At 44.1% G+C, this 16737-nt stretch overlaps 1 protein-coding gene across 2 annotated transcripts in view; it reads right to left on the bottom strand.

Moving 5' to 3' along the window:
* The window catches only part of LOC108024765 (serine proteinase stubble), a 32309-nt gene that overhangs the window by 13457 nt on the left and 2115 nt on the right, over positions 1-16737 (bottom strand). Inside the window, exons 1-2 of one of the 2 annotated variants that reach the window (XM_017094878.3) lie at positions 4941-5105; positions 301-1044 (exon numbers count right to left, since the gene is read on the bottom strand). The gene's annotated coding sequence lies outside the window, so the exon portion shown is untranslated. Of the gene's footprint in view, positions 1-300; positions 1045-4940; positions 5106-16737 lie in introns of those variants that run through there. The other variant, XM_050888470.1, reaches the window with a different exon arrangement.

Here is a 16737-nt window from a genome sequence, read left to right as displayed (position 1 = left end):
AGGGGGCTCTCAAGCGACCTAACGGACCTCATCCCTAATTAAGCGACTTGAAAGAATAGAAGGGAGCCTCGATGTGATCATTAAGATATTAGATGGTCTAAGAACCGTATAAAGAAGATTGTCCTAGAGCAGAGAGGGGGACTTTCAAGTATTAATCCAGCTTTTTATGTGAAAGTTATTTCAAAATATGCTTTCGGCTTGAATTATAGTTTATGCTCTTCCTTATCGGCTAGTAGCATCGTTAATTTTTGGTGCTAGGTGAAAGCTTGGATAATAAAAAGAATAAATACTTCAACTTACTAGACTTTCCGTTCAGTTTTCGGTTGTGTGCTGTGATCTGGCTGCGATATTAATTTTTACGCCTTCTTTAAAAAAAAAAAGTCTGTTAAATATTTAACTATCTATGTAGAACGGCAAACGTTTTGATGGATTATTAAATTTGATTTTCACTCTTTGCCATTTTGATCACTTGGCGCATTTTCCCATTTGCGATCTATCTCTGCTTGCTTTTATTTTAAATATTTGCACGCACTCACACACGTCGTGGAATTCTGGTTAATTATTTTTCTTTTTTTAGAGTCGCGGACTTTCCACCGTTTTCATGGTCAATAAAACACACTTAATCCTCGGGTAAATGGCAAATCAAATTGTAACGAAAAATTTCTTTTCGTTTTTTCGGATTTTTTCTCCTTTTGTTTCAACAATATATTGTGTTTAATTGATTTGCATTTCACTGCGAAGCCGTAAAAGACTTTTGTAAATATATGTGAGCGAGTTTTTTGTTTTGTTTTTTATTTTTATTGTAGCGCTGCACCGCCGCACTCTTAATTAATTGCTGCTGAGACCCTTTCTTCTCTGGGGCTTTATTTGTTTTCTTTATTGCTGCATCTCGAACTGAAAATATTTATTTCGCCTGGGAGATTGAGTTAGGCTTTTATTGCACCGCGATTTTCCTGGGCCTTTTATTGTTTTTCACTTTTGTTTCGGTTGATTTCTTTTTATTTTCTCACCGCCTCACGGTCGTGGGCGTTATGGTGTTGTGGGCTGCAAAACAAAACAGAAGTAGAGCTGTTAATCAAAATGGGCCAACGATCGAATTAGAAATCACTGCCTAGCCAAGCATCGATTTTGGCTCATTTTTTTTTTTTTTTTTGACTCTTGGCCTGCCGAAATTTATGCAAAAAGCCCTCGACAGCCATGTGATTAGGCCAAACACGCTCCGCTCGGCGGACCTATTTGCATTCGATTCGCTGGTAGCCGAACGGAATTGCCAAAAATTGATGCATATCAGTTGGATCGAATCTCGTGGGGAGTCCGCTCCAGGTTGGAACAGGTTGGCCACCACCAGTTAGCCAGGCAGCCAGGTAGCCAGGTAGCCATGTAGCCAAATAGCCAGTTAGCCACTTGGTCGAAGACCCAAATTGACGGCTATCTTGAGTTATGAGGCGTTATGGAAATGGAAATTGCATTTTACATTCGCGGGACCACTCAAAAGTGACAGTTGAAAGCGACGACGATGACGATTTAACGAATTAATGTTTGGTGTTTATAATTTGGGATCTCTGATTCGAAAGTGACAACCAAGGGGGGTCCCCTCCCGGTTGATCGTCTCCAATCTCAAATATGCTTAACTGGGTGAGAGGAACATTATCGCGCCAGTAATGGTAATTGGGCTAACAAATTGGGTTTTCTCTGACTGGAGGAAATCAGTCTAAACAAAAGGGACATAAAAAACCACTTCCATTCATTTGGGAAAATGTGGAGGCTATAAAATAAACCTAATGATGCATCAAGTTGAAGATGTTTTTGGGTAAGTTAACATAAAAAGCAAATGAGTTACCCAAGTATTGAAAGTATTAGAGTAGAGAAAAACTCACAAATATTTAAAGTGTTTTTCGGCTATTTATTTCATTAAAATCTGAGGACAACATCTATTTCAAGAACAAAATTTAGAATATCATAATTTTATAAAAAGCAATAGCTAAGCTTTAGAATACTAAAGTATTTGTAAGTATCTTTCAATATTAGACAACCTAATATTATAATAATACATTCAATTAAAGTGCAATTTCATATCTATATTTATTTTAATCTTTAACATTGCCTTTCCATAAAATTAAACCGTAAAAACGGCACCTAATTTTAATATTATTAATTTTTCTTTCCTAGCAATAATTTGCAGTTTACCACTTATTTCCCTTGTTTATCTTTTCTCCCTGGCAATTGCAATTGCAATGGCGATGCCTGAGATTCCCCACTCCGAAGACACCGCAGGAATCACTTTCAGCCGGGCCCAGACCGCAGCTTCCTGCCCCCTTTCCCCCCTTTTGTGGCTCATTAAATGTGAATTTGCACTTCTTTGCCGCCTAATGGTATGCTTCCTTGTGGCACGACAACGCCGAGTGGAAGTTGTCAACGGCCAACAATTAACTGGTGCAGATGGAGAGCCTCGCTGTTGGCCAGTTAGCTCTCGGCCATGCGGCCGGTCTTTTGTTGCCAGCCAGCCCCTTGCCTTAATTGTGCCAAAGTGCTGCCAATTTTTATTGCCGACTTATCGCTTGATTTCCCCCCATTTCCCAATACCCAGGCCCCAGACCGCCCGTTTCCCACTCTACCATCTCACTTTGGCCATTTTGCGGCTGCTGTGTTGTACTTCACTTAATGAATCCCGTTAGGCAGTTGCAGTTGCAGCCGCAAGTTGATTTTCGCAACGCATTCGCAAAACAAACATCAAACTGCTGCTTCTGCTGCTGCTGCCGCGGCTGCTGGGGACTCCATGGAGCGCTATCAAAACTAATTTATATGCAAATGCAGTTCAAGTAGCTGCAACAAAAGACAAAGTCAAAGACTTTGGTGTGGAGTCCCTGGTGGAAAATTCACGGCACCAGCTCCAGCAGCGGTGGAAAAGTCTTCAATAAACAGTGGGAAGTGAGCTGAGTTCTGATCTCAGTTCTTCTGCCTCAGCTGCACAGGCAGAAATGGGGTCGTTTTGGGACTTGGTATTGGAAAAGGGAACTTGATGACATAAAGGAAAGGATGCCTCTTTCTAAGTTCCTTAATTTCAAATCAATGAATATAATTTATTTGTTTAACAAAGTGACGATGGGTCAGAAGAAAATAAGTAACGCACTTGTAAAATCCTTAAGAACAGTATGCTTCTAAATTAACCTTCTAAAAAAATGTTAAAATGTAAAAAAAGACCTGTTAAACATTTAAATCAGTCAACAGATCAGGTGTTTAATTTTAATAATATATGAATATTATTAAATTATTATATTATATTCTATGTATTACTTTAGATCACTTTCCTTCATAATAATATAATTAATATTATTAAAATTCTTTAAGTTAACACATGTCTCTTGTCCAACAGAAAAATATATATAATATAATAAATATTATTAAAATTCTTTAAGTTAACACATGTCTCTTGGCCGACAGAAGAAATATATTAACTAAGTTGCACATAATCTTGGGAGCCTTGGCTACCTAGAGGACTCCGTTGTAAACTAAAAATAATTCCAGTCCCTACACTAAAACATATTTTTAAAATTATAAAAAAATTTCGTAATTACACACATAATTGGCTTTCTCCTTTTTAAAGTTTAATATTTTGGGTTTCAAAGAAATCATCTAAATGTTATTTTAAATGTTCAATCTTTTTTCCCGGTTATATTCTTGATAGCATCATTTAGTGGTGAGAAATATTGAATGGACTACAAAATGTGGAATATTTTTCCTTGTGCCACCCGTACACTTTGTGCGAAAATTCCGCCGAAGAGGCGAAGAGCCAGCACACACGGCATGATTTACCGTAGAGAACAACAAAGAAATTAATTAACTGCACTGGTATTAGATCCCTGGCCGGCTGCCTGCGAGTGTGCTGGTGCCGCCGTATCGGTGAGTATCTGTGAGTGAGTGCATTAGCTTGGCAGTTAAATGCCTCACGAGCAAGTCGCCCAGCCCGCGAGTTGGCATTTGACAGTGTCGGGAGCAGGAAAAACTGGCTGCCGCGGCATTAGCTCACTTTGCATTTGCAGCTGAAACTGAAGCTGAAGCGTTTTTCGTTGTTCTGGCTTCGTGATTTTTTCCCCCATTCTTTTTTTTCGGCCAACCAACAAGTGCCAAGATGAGCGGCGATTGCAGGGCACGGACTGCGACTAATTAGTGCTCATGTCGCCTGCCAAAAGCCATCGACCAGGGGTCATTATCCTGGCCGGCTGAGCTAAGCCGAGCTGTTATCCTGCTGTCAGCCTTGGCTGCCACTGATAAGGCTTTATTTCTTAATTAGCAGCCAAAGTGCTCCAGTTTGCTGGCCCCTCGGGGTGTTAATTTCAAAATCTCAACGCGTGCTGCTTTTGCTGCCGCTTCTGCTGCTGCTGCAATGCGTTGACAGCGAATGCAATTTGAACTTGATGGCCGGCAACGTGACACGCATATTAAGCAGACTCCGGAGCACCCAGAGCAACCAGAGCACCCAGAGCTCCCCGAGCTCCGGTTTTGTAATGTACGAGAGTGTGCATATGTATAAAAGTATATTGGCCAGGCGAGGCGGCGCTTTAAGTACGCACAAAGCGGCCTCGCATGCGCAATTAGTCGTGATTGAGTCGCAAGTTTGCTTAGGCATCGAGAAGAGGGAGCCCAAGATGAAGAAACTACGGCAAAATTACTTCGAACATGGGCACGAACGTGGTGCTGGAAAACTCTCACTTTTCGACTGTCGGCGCTTTTGGGGCTTTATTTCTTAACAGTTTTTTCCATTTTGTGTAATTTTCGATTAACAATTTCGATTAGGTTTTGCGTCTTTTTGATTGATTGAAATGTCTAGTCGGTTTCGGTCTTGGCTTTGGTTTTGGTTACTTCTTTTTATATTTTATCTGTTTTTTTTTTCTGCTAGCCTCTGGGCTGAATGTTAAAATGTGTGTAACAAAATTAGGCACCTTTTTGTAAATTTCTTCTGGTTACGTTTTTTTTCTTTTCCACATAGAATGGAGCTGTGCGAACCGCTAACAGCTAGCTGGCGAAATCGAAACCGAATATCCGAATCGGAAACCGATCTGAACCGCACTCGAGCGCTGTGAAAACCAAACTGCGGCCGGCAAAGCCTCGGCCAGCGCATAAAACTGCGCCAGGTGCTGCCAGGGCCAAGAGAAAAGCCGAGCCGAAAAAGAGTGCTGGAAGAGAGAGAGAAGAGGCCCCCCAGAGAAGTGCCCCCATCGAAGAGAGATTTATGACGGACAAGTTTGTGCCTTAAGTCTTTCGTTTGAACAGCTGATTGCGAGCGCTGCGGCTGGCAAATTGATAAGTGCACAAATGTTTACGGCCGCGGCGACCTCGACCCCCCAGGCTGGCTGGCAAACAAATAGCCGTCCGCACACACATATTTGCCCATCAATTTTGGGCCCCCGAGTGGGCTCTCGGCCACACTTTCCCGCCCCCCAGACTTTCCACAGACTTTGTCACTATTGCTTGCCTCTCCCCCGCACCCACCCCAAGAGCACACCCCCATCTTCTGAGGTGATTCATGGATCGGCGATTATTTAATCTCCGTATTAGCGCTAGCTCTTTTATTTTCGACCCGTGTGCGGTTTCTTTATTGACTCACCGACTTTTGAAAGTGGGTCAGTGTTAAAGATTTTTCGCCTCTCGTTTGCCGGGCTTTTTTATGAGTTATCAGTATAACTGTTACATAACACTGAGTGCAGCCTATTGTTGGCCGTTTTTTACGGGGGAAGCCAAAAGCATTCCAGCCGGTGATTCAGTTCGGTTCAGGCGAGGATGCTGAAATATGGTTAGCATAGGGGGAATCATTAAGGTAAATACTTTGGTCAGTCGTGGAACGGCCATCTTTGAGGCCTTAATGAGTTTTCCAAAAGCATTAAAAATGGGAAATAAAAATGGAGAAAATTCATTTGCCAATTTGAGATAGTGTTTTCAACTGCTAGGGTTGGGCCTTTAAAGCTTTCTTGAAACACAAGTCAAACATAAATAATCCCCGATAATAAACGAGGGGATGTGGAACCTTCCTAAATCAAGGTTAATCAAGAACACGGGTAATTAGTATTCACCAATCTCCGAAGCCAATGTTTATGGCTTTGCACAGATAGCTGATCAGCCGAGATTTTCTGCGAACCAATACGATTTGCATGATGCTATCCGCCAATTCCTATCAAATTTAGCTCAAATTGCCTACAATCTCTTACGGCTAACCGGCTTGAAAAATTAACACTCGAACATTGTAAATGGCCTGGCCAATCGGTTTAGTGCAGTTCAACGAACGTTGTCGGGCTCTGAGTTCTGGCTTCCCGATCGCCGGTGATCTTGGCGAAATGAAGAGAAACATTCATTCATGCCTGACTGCGCGCTGATAAATGGATCTGCGAGTGGATTCCTGCACAGCAGATCAGTTCAATGACAGAATACTCAACACTGATCGTTGATCGTCGACGACTGGCGACTGTGGATCCATGCCGATTGCTGGCTATAGCTTACTACTGAATTACTCAGACATCGATTGAGCCAAGATCATTTAACACTGTCATCGCTAAACGATCATAAATCAGCCGAGAATAAAGTTGTGTATGAGCGGTAATCAGGGAAGTTCGGTTCTAGGAATATAATGGAGCGAAAGTTGCAATAATTGAAATATTAGAAAAGTTTTGAGCATTTTAAATCAATTTTTGATAGCCACCTAATGGTTCCCCTTGATAATTAAATATATTATGCCTGTCTTTTTCTATTTATTAATTCACCGACTAATTTAGCCTATCCAGTTTAATGGGTCTGGTTGTACGCTCTTTCCCTCTACCCACATTTTTTCCATTTAATAATTCCTACTGTTATGGGTCTGGCAATTTAGCCCGAAACTAAAATATCTCAATTCTGCCATAAAAACTCCCCATGACATCTTTTTTTACCAATATTTAATTTGGCTCTAAGCGTTCGATGTAAGCCGAAAATCGAATTCCACCTTACTGACCCATTTAGCCAGCTCCTCAACCCCGCGGCTGGCGAGCCAAACGCAGCAAGTGGCACTCTGCGACTGGCGAAGAGGAGTGGTGGCCACTCGGAGGAGGCAGGAGGAGTGGATCGCAGCCAGTTGGAGTCGGACTCGCTGCTTGGAACTTGATTAATCGTTTACACGTGAATCAAATCTCGAATCGTTAATTTAAATGGGTAACACAATGGCCGGAGCTTGAAACAAAGTGCTGCCAATATATTTGCCAATTATGCTGGCTCCCACCGATGCAGACAATGTAAGTTTGGCGCTGCATTAGAAAAATGCCTTGTTAATCTATAAAAATTAGGGAGATTTTGGAAAATATACTGGAAAAGGTTTTGGGTCTGTGCAGAGATACATTATATTTGTTCAAGCTGTAGAAAATGAGGTAAATATTAAATGAAAGTTATATTTCTTGCCGAAAAACAATAAATTTTAAGATGTATTGAAGCTAAGAAAAACATCCTATGAAAATTATTTAAGGATTAAATATATTTACTAAATGTAACCATAAACATAGATATTTATTATAGATACAGAAAAATTAATTATTAATTCTGTAGAGAATTGTTAGAGAATATATCCATAATATATTTCTTTGTAAAATGGTAACTAACATTTTAAGCCTAAAATATATTTACAAAACATTTTGCCAAATTTTGTTCAACTCAAGTGTATAGCTTGGATTTTAGCATCCTGTCAACGCTTCTGTGATTGACATTTGCATAATATGAACCCACCGAAGATCTCGTGGGCCGTGTGTGAACTAAGGGGCTTCGGGTCTGGGCTGGGGCAAAGTGAAAGTCCGTGTCAAGATTAATGGGTCGCAATTTGTCATGCCAATGAGGCCCCACGCCAATCCACTCCCCACCACTCCAATCCGGCTGGCCTTATGGTCGATAGAAGACTCCGGTGCTCCGGTTAAGCCCGATCTTGGCGTGCACATCATGTCATTTTCATTCGGAATCGTTTTGTGCTGTCAACAATGCCACAAAAGCGCTGCAAATGACATGTACGAACTCAATCGATTATCGAGTAGGAAGTGGAAAGCGAGGCGAGTTTGTGCCTTGAGTCTTTCGTTTTGGGTTCCGCCAGTGAAACGGAGCTTCGGATGGCGCGATGCGATGCGATGGCTAAAGTCAATGGAATGCGGTAATTAATTAAGCCAAAACCAAGAACGGCCAACGGCAGCTGTCGAAGAATTTTTCTTTCATTTCCTTCAGCTGGAAAAGCCAGCAGAAGCGTCTCTGTCTCCCTCTCTCTCTCTATATCTCGGTTGCAGTAGGGCGACGAAGGGTGGGACATGGTGGGCGGTCGATTCCCGAGAATCCAAACATTGCATGCATGAAATGAGCGTAATTATTAAGTACAGCCCAGGCACAGCAGCTGGGCACTAGTCCCCGTCTTGGCCAGGTCTTTATTTAATAGTTGTGTAAGTATTTTTCACAGCAATATTGAATTTTCCGCACACACATGTGACATGGGTCAGTAACCTAGAAATGAAAATAACACCTTGCTGCGGCTGTGGCTGTGGCTGCGGCTTCGGCTGTGGCTGTGGCTGCCAACTGCCATAAATGTGGACGGAATGGAGATGGACATGGGATGGAGCTGGGTCTGGAGCTGGAGCTGGAGCTATAGCCAGAGCTAAAGCTATAGAGCCTCGGTGCAAACGAAACGAACCCACCTAGCCACCGCCAGCGACCCCCCTCCTTTGAGTGTGTGTGCGAGTTTGCTAACGTTTCAAGACCATATCTATATCTAAGCAAGTGTACGGCAGCCCAAGAGAAGCACACTGAGACGGGGAGAACCTGTATGGAGAGACAAGACCAAGACCAAGACCAAGACCAAGACAAGACCCAGGCCAGGCCAAGCCACATCTCCAGAAAATTTGTTAAACCGCAGCAGAGAAATGTTGAAAATATAAACCCAAAACCGCAAAATGTGGCAAAAAAAAAATAATACATAACATACCAAGTGGAAAACCAGCAGAAACAATAAAAAGAACAATAAGAACAATAAAATGACAGCGAACTCTGGAGGCAAATTAAATTAAAAGCACTCACAAATGTAACCCTAAACATTGTCTAATGGCCAAAAAGAATACAAAAGGCCCAAAATGTGTGGCAATGCGAGGGAATAAGCATCCAAATGGGAATGACAACAGGAAGCTCAAGTTTTATTTAAGAAACGAATTGAAAATGCTCTAAGATATTGGGGAAATATCCTAGAAATCAACTTGTTCTGAAAAATGTTACACAAAAAATATACAAATTTAGAAACATATTAAGGAATCATATTATTAACTAAATAATCATTCAATTACAATTATTTACATTTTTTTTAGAAAAATAAAAGGTAGCACTATGAGCCTTAAAAATTCTTAATAATTTACCAAATTCAACAAAAGTTTTTAATTATATGGAATACCAACCGAAATTGAATTTTTGAAAAGTTCCTGGCATATTCTTACGCAAGTGCTCCCCTCGCCAAACCTATGATTAATATGCAACAGCAGGGAGTATTAATTACACTCCAGTTGTTCTAGTTTTGATAAGACCAGCTCTCCGCGTAGCCCCCATCCCAGGGGCTAGACCCCAAGACCGGAGGCCTGGCTGCCAGAGTATAGCCGCCGGGGCAGTGACTCTCTGGGTGAACTCTTAGTCAGCGGCAGACGGTCACAGTCAGTTAACAGTTGGCGTTATGATGATATAATAAACTGAAACAATGAGAATGGGGCGGAGTGCTGAGACCGGGCCAGAACAGATGGATGGGGCAGATTAAAGCCAGGTCATGTCGGCAGGCAAGACGACGGAGTCAGCAGTCAGCGCTTTGGCATGCGTTTCAATTTGGGTGTCAGAGCGGGCTGAGAGACTCAAACAAATCACCCAAGACGCGGGACAAGGCGCAGATTAATTTCAGGTGACAAATTACACATGAATTTCTAACGGCAGTCCAATATTTATGGGAATCTGCCCACTGCCCCCCGAGACGTCATGCGTGCGCCAAAGATCCAACCAGATCCAGCCTGAAGTGGAGCGCTGGCGAAGAAGAAACCTCCGGTTACCCGAGTTCCAGGTTCCCACTCCGGTTGACAGCTGAAATTGAGATTAATTGTGCAAAATTAAGTGAGTGAGAAATTACGAAATTATTGCAGCGTGTGTTGCAGTTAGAAATCGCAATCAGTTTGCCCGAATCAGCTGGTTTGATGCTCTGCTCCGGCCCCAGAGGGTCCTACAAATTGTCTTCGTCGCGATCCGTGGACCCAAGCTGGTGAAAATTACAGGTGTGTGGTGGCCGGCGCGAAAGGTGTGAAGCCGGATGATATCCCGATCTTCAAGAATCGAGAATGGAGCATCGAGAGCTCACTGCCCAGAACCCAGAGCCCAGAACCCAGCACTGCAGCTCCAGTTGAGGGAGAACACGGCGGTGCAATTGGGTGAACGCCCAGTTTTTGACCAGAGGATGGGGCACCTGATGACTGATGATAGAGTTGATTGAAAGTTAACAGCCAGCGAAGGGATGCCTGGGCAGGCATCACCTTTAAATGTGCCCAAGCAGCCCGGTTGAATCTCGAACTTTTTCCTCAAATGGCAGAGGACCAGCACGAGTTGTAAAATTGATCAGATAGCTCCGTATCGTAAGCCCGTAATTTTACATATTTAATTTCTATTAGAGGTAATTAGAAATACTTAAGGTAATCTGCATGTAAGACTTCCGTCTGCAAAGAAATGGGTATCTATCAACGCACTTAGATTGATGATACAGTTGATTGAAGGTTGTTCACGCTGTGGGAAATGCCAGTGAGGCAATTAAATGGTTTTAGATCGGAGATATATGAGTTCTTAAAAAGTTGAAGAGGTAGCTAACGACGTGTTTCTGCATTATCAACACATTATGTAAATTGAAGAAGGTTAGTTTTTGCCTTTAGAATATATAATGCCTTGGATATCTGATTGAGGATTTTTGATTTACAAAGAGAAGATGTGATAGATGTCTATATCAATTCCAGATTAAGTGGATATAGGGCCAGAAATAAAATATCACATAGAATGTTTGGTATCATTAATAAAATATTACCACTACTTGACTAAAGACACAATATTTATTTGTATTTCGGAATATTATTCTTTTCATCTTCTTACAATCCTTGAGAGTTAGCTACTGAATTGAATAAGTGTTCTGAGAGTAGATTGCAGAGAATATTCCGCCATGGGCCTTTTGAATTCTTACTCAATAACTGCCTTTGAAGAAAGTATACCCACATACAGAACCGCATTCCACGTGCCACAGAAAGCAGCAGGAGCAACACCCACCAGCCCAAAGGTGACACATCACAATCGGAGCAGGAAAGTGAATTGGAGGGAAGGCAATCGAAGGGCGTGGCAGTCGCAGTTGCAGTTCCAGCTCCCGGCTGAAGGCAAAACGAAAGGTGTCACGGGACCAGGTTGCAGGGGCAGGGGGCACAGCAAGCGTCAAAAGCTGTTACAAATTGTGCAATTGGTTTTGGGCTAATGCCAGGCAGCACAAGGAAAAGCCAACTTGGAGGCCGATGCAGCATTTGCCGCACGCTGCATGCTGCCTGCTGCATGTGTGAGGAAGCGCAGCAAACCGAAAATGGTATACGACCACTGCAACCTGTTTGGGGTCCATGGAGCAGGGGCTACGACTGGCACTGGCACTGGCACTGGAGATGGAGTCAGAGACCGCGTCGCACTTTACAGTTTGATTTCTCACGAGGCAGACGCGGCATCTGCCGCAGGACCGTTACTTACATGCATCTGGTTCCGCACTTCAAGTTCAGGCTCGGGCCAAGCCAAGCCACCTCGCTCCGAGGGGGGTTGGTCAGGGGCGGTGGGCGGCGGAAAACGGGGGAGTACTGGGTGTGTGGAGGGAGCGATTTGAATAGGGATTTTGTTTTCACTTGTGTCTGGGTCGCCAGCCAGCCACCTCAAGTGGTACAAGGTCAACTGCGAGCCAGATGAAGATGTTTTTTCGGGCCAGAGGAGGTATGTTTCGGCGCGGCGAGAAACCTGCCAGAGCACATCTTCATCGCCATCTCCTTTGGAGATCATAATGATGATGATGATGATGGGGCAGGCGGCGGGGCAGCGTAATGAGTTCAAATCACAGTTGCATCCATGAGATATCGCTGCTCGTGTAATTGTTGGCATTGGCATTTGTCAAACGTTTTGCCCAGCAAAGAGTGGACCGTCCACCGGACCATCCGACCGGCAGATGCAGTGCAGCAATTAAAAAAGAAATAGAAGAGAGTCCAACTGGGACGTTGGGATGCTGGGATGTTGGGATGCTGGGATGTTGGGATGCTGGGAACTTGAGACTGGGTCCATGGCGAACTGCTGAAGACGGACGTGATTGAACTGCAACTGGGGAACCTGTTTGCTTGTCTATATTAGATATGAGGCAGCGATAAGTGGAGCGTTCTCTCTCTCTGTCGCTTGGCTGAAGTCAGAGCCAGGGTTGAGATCGTCAATACAAACATGGCCAAGATATCAGCGACAAGCTGACATTCTCTAATAATTGGCCACTGGCATTCCTTCGCGCTTTGAATTTACAGAATTTATGGTCAAAGATGAAAGATCCCAAGCGATCCGAGGCGATTCATGGCGATTCCGTGGCGATTCCACGGCTCACCCAAATCCAATTCCCGTCGTTTGATGCATCCGCTGCTGGAGATCCTCTTCGCCGCCCTCTTCTCGTTCGCAATCCAAGTGCAAGGCCATTACTCCAAATTAAGTGGCACAGCCATATGCAAGTTTACAGCCTCGCAACCCATTAACAGCCAACTCCTGAACTCTCCTGGGCTTCTACGCTTCGGATGCATGATGTCTGCGGTCTGTTGCATGATGTCTGATGTCTGGGGGCGCCTCCAGCTCGGATCGCAGCCGGGGAGCTGCCATAAACACAGGTATGAATATATGGCCGCATATCCATGTTGGTCCCCATCACTCAACGCCACTCTGGGCAATTAGCCGAGTGAAATTCAACACTCGCCAGTGGTACCATTGTCCAAATGGGGCTGGGTTCGGCCGGGCGATTTGGTCATCGGGCGAATGCCTCTCGGAAAAGTTGATCCAGTCCAGGCCGCTCCACTTGATCGCCCGTTTCCTGTTTGGCATTTTTCGGATATTCTACACACGATTGATCTGATTATTGGCAAATCTCCTTGGCTCCTCAACACTGGTACTTAAAATCGAACAGATTGCTAACTAGTTTGCTAGAGAGCTTGCATTAAAGCCAAACCCATAAAAAAGCTACTGTGTGGAAAAACGTAAACAATGTTTCAAGAAAGTAAGTACCAGTTTATTAACAGAAAGGAAATTGATATCATAAATTCAAACATAAATATTTTCGTATTTTATGTAAGGTAATGTAAGAAATTTCCAAAGAGTTTTAAAAATAATGAATTCAACACTTAAACTAAGCTTTGAAAATTCAAAGTCACAAATCTCATTTCCAAGAATCCCTTAGCACTCTCCTTACATTTTAGTAAGCCACGAACACAGTCGCAACCTAAGAACAACCTGGCAATGGCAACAACTTCATTTGCCGCTGCGGCCGGCATCTATTTTTATTAGCCAGGCAATTTGGCCAAAGGCAGCAGGAAAAATAATAAAATAAGCTAGCGTCGAGGAGAGACAGCGCAGCAGAAGGCTGCTGCGATGGTATGGAATGGCATGGAATGGGATGATGGCAAGACCCCAATCCAAGGAAACCCAACCGCTGGGACACAAAACGGTTCCGAGCTGCAGAGAGACACCTGTCATGGGAGCCTCTTAACAACGGCCATCAGCGGAGGCAGCAACACCTCTATTCAAATAAGCCACAGACTCAGATTTAGGATCGCGTCCGTGTCTCGGTGTCGCCACTTGTGCGAGATGGACTCGCCGAGGTTCTTTAGTGGTTCGCGGTCCGATGTCCACGCTGTCCACGTTGTCTGGGCCATGCGTGGTCCCATTTCCCAGCGCAAAACCACTCGCGGTTGACCCAATGCTAAGCGGGCTAAGTTGGACAATGGCCCACAGCGCAGTTTAACGGATGATGCTTCCCCATCGCCGTTGCGGTGGAGAACATAAAGGGTGGAACGGGTCTGGAGGCATGTTGCTCCATGGATGGCCACTCCGCAGATCGCCACTCGAGCACTCGAACTCGTTCCGCGGAAACGTGTTTGCTGTTTTGCAGTTTGGTGCCTGGTTGACCACACGAGCGACCGGGCCAAGACCAAGTCCAAGATCCCCCCAGTGCCAGTGCCATTCCCACTCCCCACTCTTGGACCAGTTGCATATGGCCGGTTGGGCTGTGCCTCGAAGTGTGGCCACAAATCGAATTGTTGTTAATTAATAACAGCGAAACACCTTTGTCTGGAAACCATTTCCCATTCCCCGCCGCAAACAGGTGCTCCTAATTTGGGGTGGCGCCCCAATGTTGACGCCCTTTTCTGGCTTGGTTTCGGCTCGCCACTGGCCAGGGGGCTGCCATTTGGGCTTGTTAGCATTGGGTTTTGGCCACAAAGTCCAGTTAACCAACTGCTGCACAGTCGTCCCAGCCTATCGCCATCTCTGTCGCTTAATTTGTGGCATAACTCGTTTCGTAATTGAGAATTACATTAGATTCGTGACGAGTGCGTGCAGCAGAACTAGTTCCACCAGCAGCGACTATTGAGTCATTTGGTAGCAAAGAAAACAAGAAAGGTGGTAGCAGTGGTCAGGGTATCGAAATATCAGATACCGAGTAGTTCTAAGACCTCCTAACTTATTATAGGGGATCTTTGTATACTGTAAAGTTGGTACACTGTGTGTGTGGCAGCAAAGAACAATATATATTTATCTATATAGTTAACTCCTTATAATAAAAACCCTTACCCCAAAAAAGGTTCTACCCCCTTACAGGGTATGCAAAGAACGTGGCAATAAATTGGCCAAGATAAGCAGAGCGTATGCCACTATTTATACGTATGGCCGATGCTCTCCACTCTTTCCGATGATCAACGGCTGATAGTCGGGGCCCCAAACATATTTATCTTTTATTGCACGCAATTTCCTTTCGGCTCAATTCGTTCGCCAAATCATTTCCCCCGTTCTGGGCAAACATTTTGAGTGCCCCACCAGCTTCTACGTTCCCGGAGATAATCAGCGTTTGGAGCGGGAACGCTACCAAAACGAGCTACCTGATTGCCCCCGGAGTGAGAGTGCGGAAAGGAATGATAGGCAAGTGCCAAGTGGATCTCGCTCTGTGTGGGTATTAGCATGGGTAATCAGAGATGGGGCACAGCCCTCTTGGAATGAGGGAAGCTGCGATAGAAACCATGATATATCGATCCAAGATAATGAAGGTCCTGCCTATATACAGTGTTCTGCGGAAGGGAAAGCATACAATATGACCAGCACTAAGTGTTTTCTGCAAAAAAGTTAGAAGTTCTAAAAGTGCAAAAAGGATCTAAACTCAGAAAGTGCCTATATTACTTTGTATCTTATAGATTTCTAACGAGTTTCTAGAGGATATAGATATTCGGTTCGATTTCCTACCACAAGGTGAAGGAAATAATTGCCTGGCAAATCAAATCATATATAAAATCATCCATCAATAGACAGCACACACAATCGGTTTGAACTTCCTGTGTGCCAGTGGCTTCGTCATCATCTGCAGCAACCGCATGCCATAGCCACCAGTATCCACATCCACCACCCTAGCCACCTTTAGTACGTCTAACCACTGGCCACTTGGATACGGGCCGCCAATTGATTCCATTGCTAATGACCGCTAACGGTTCCACAGACACTTGCCGCAGCTTCGATTGCAACTGCAACTGCGGGAAGGAAGCCAGCGGTTACCGCTGCAACGCCCTAGTCGCCGGGAGTCTCTTCCAAGTGCAGATCTCGACGCACTACACCTGCGGCACAGTCAGGATCCATGATTGTAAATTTATAAAACAAATGTTACTGATAAAATAAAATAATTTTCTTAAAAGCAGACGGTAGGAAAATAAGTGAGAAAGGGCTTTACTTCGTGAGTGTAATAAAACCAAAGCCATGAAATGATTTAAATAAACAAGTCAGATAATCCTAACAAAAATCCCTTAGTAAAAACACAGTAAGACCAAGAAATGGAACTAAAGTTTTTCCGCCATTCTTAAATGAAAAAATTATTTTTTTGGATAAAACCATAATTAACCAAGGTTTAATATGTAAGCACATAAATTTGTATTTTACGCACATTTTAAAACCCATTTTAAAAACCCCACAATTCTATTTCACAAAGGGAGGCCAATCCTTAAATAATTTTGCGGTGGATTTTTATATTTTTTTCTATCAAACCCTTGGGGTTTCCACCTTCTCGAGGCTCCACTGTCGCACGTTTGCGTGTGGCTTCCGCGGCCGCCAGTCCGAGATTGATTGGGCACTCGTTTATTGTCAGTGGAGCTGGCTTATCGCATCAGTGCAATTTGTTTGCGCCGCTGCTGCCGGTGGCTGAGGTGCTTCTAGTGGTTCTAGTTGTTGCAGTGGTGCTCGTGATGGCGGTACCCCGCCGTCGGAGTGGACCCTCAACGAGTGGCTGTGGCGCAACAAGTGGATCTCGTCCCGGAGGATGGCGGTCGGAGATTGGAGGACTCACTGCCAATGGGCACGCACGCAATGCGGCTTAATGACCCCGCAAGCCTTAATTAAGGCCCAAACTAAAGCACTTTGATTGATTTACACTTGCAGCCTGCAAACTGCAAG

This window comes from Drosophila biarmipes, chromosome 3R, assembly GCF_025231255.1.
Source record: "Drosophila biarmipes strain raj3 chromosome 3R, RU_DBia_V1.1, whole genome shotgun sequence".
Taxonomy (NCBI): domain Eukaryota; kingdom Metazoa; phylum Arthropoda; class Insecta; order Diptera; family Drosophilidae; genus Drosophila; species Drosophila biarmipes.
Note: the sequence above shows the minus strand (reverse complement) of the source record. Positions and strands in the feature narration are given on the sequence as shown.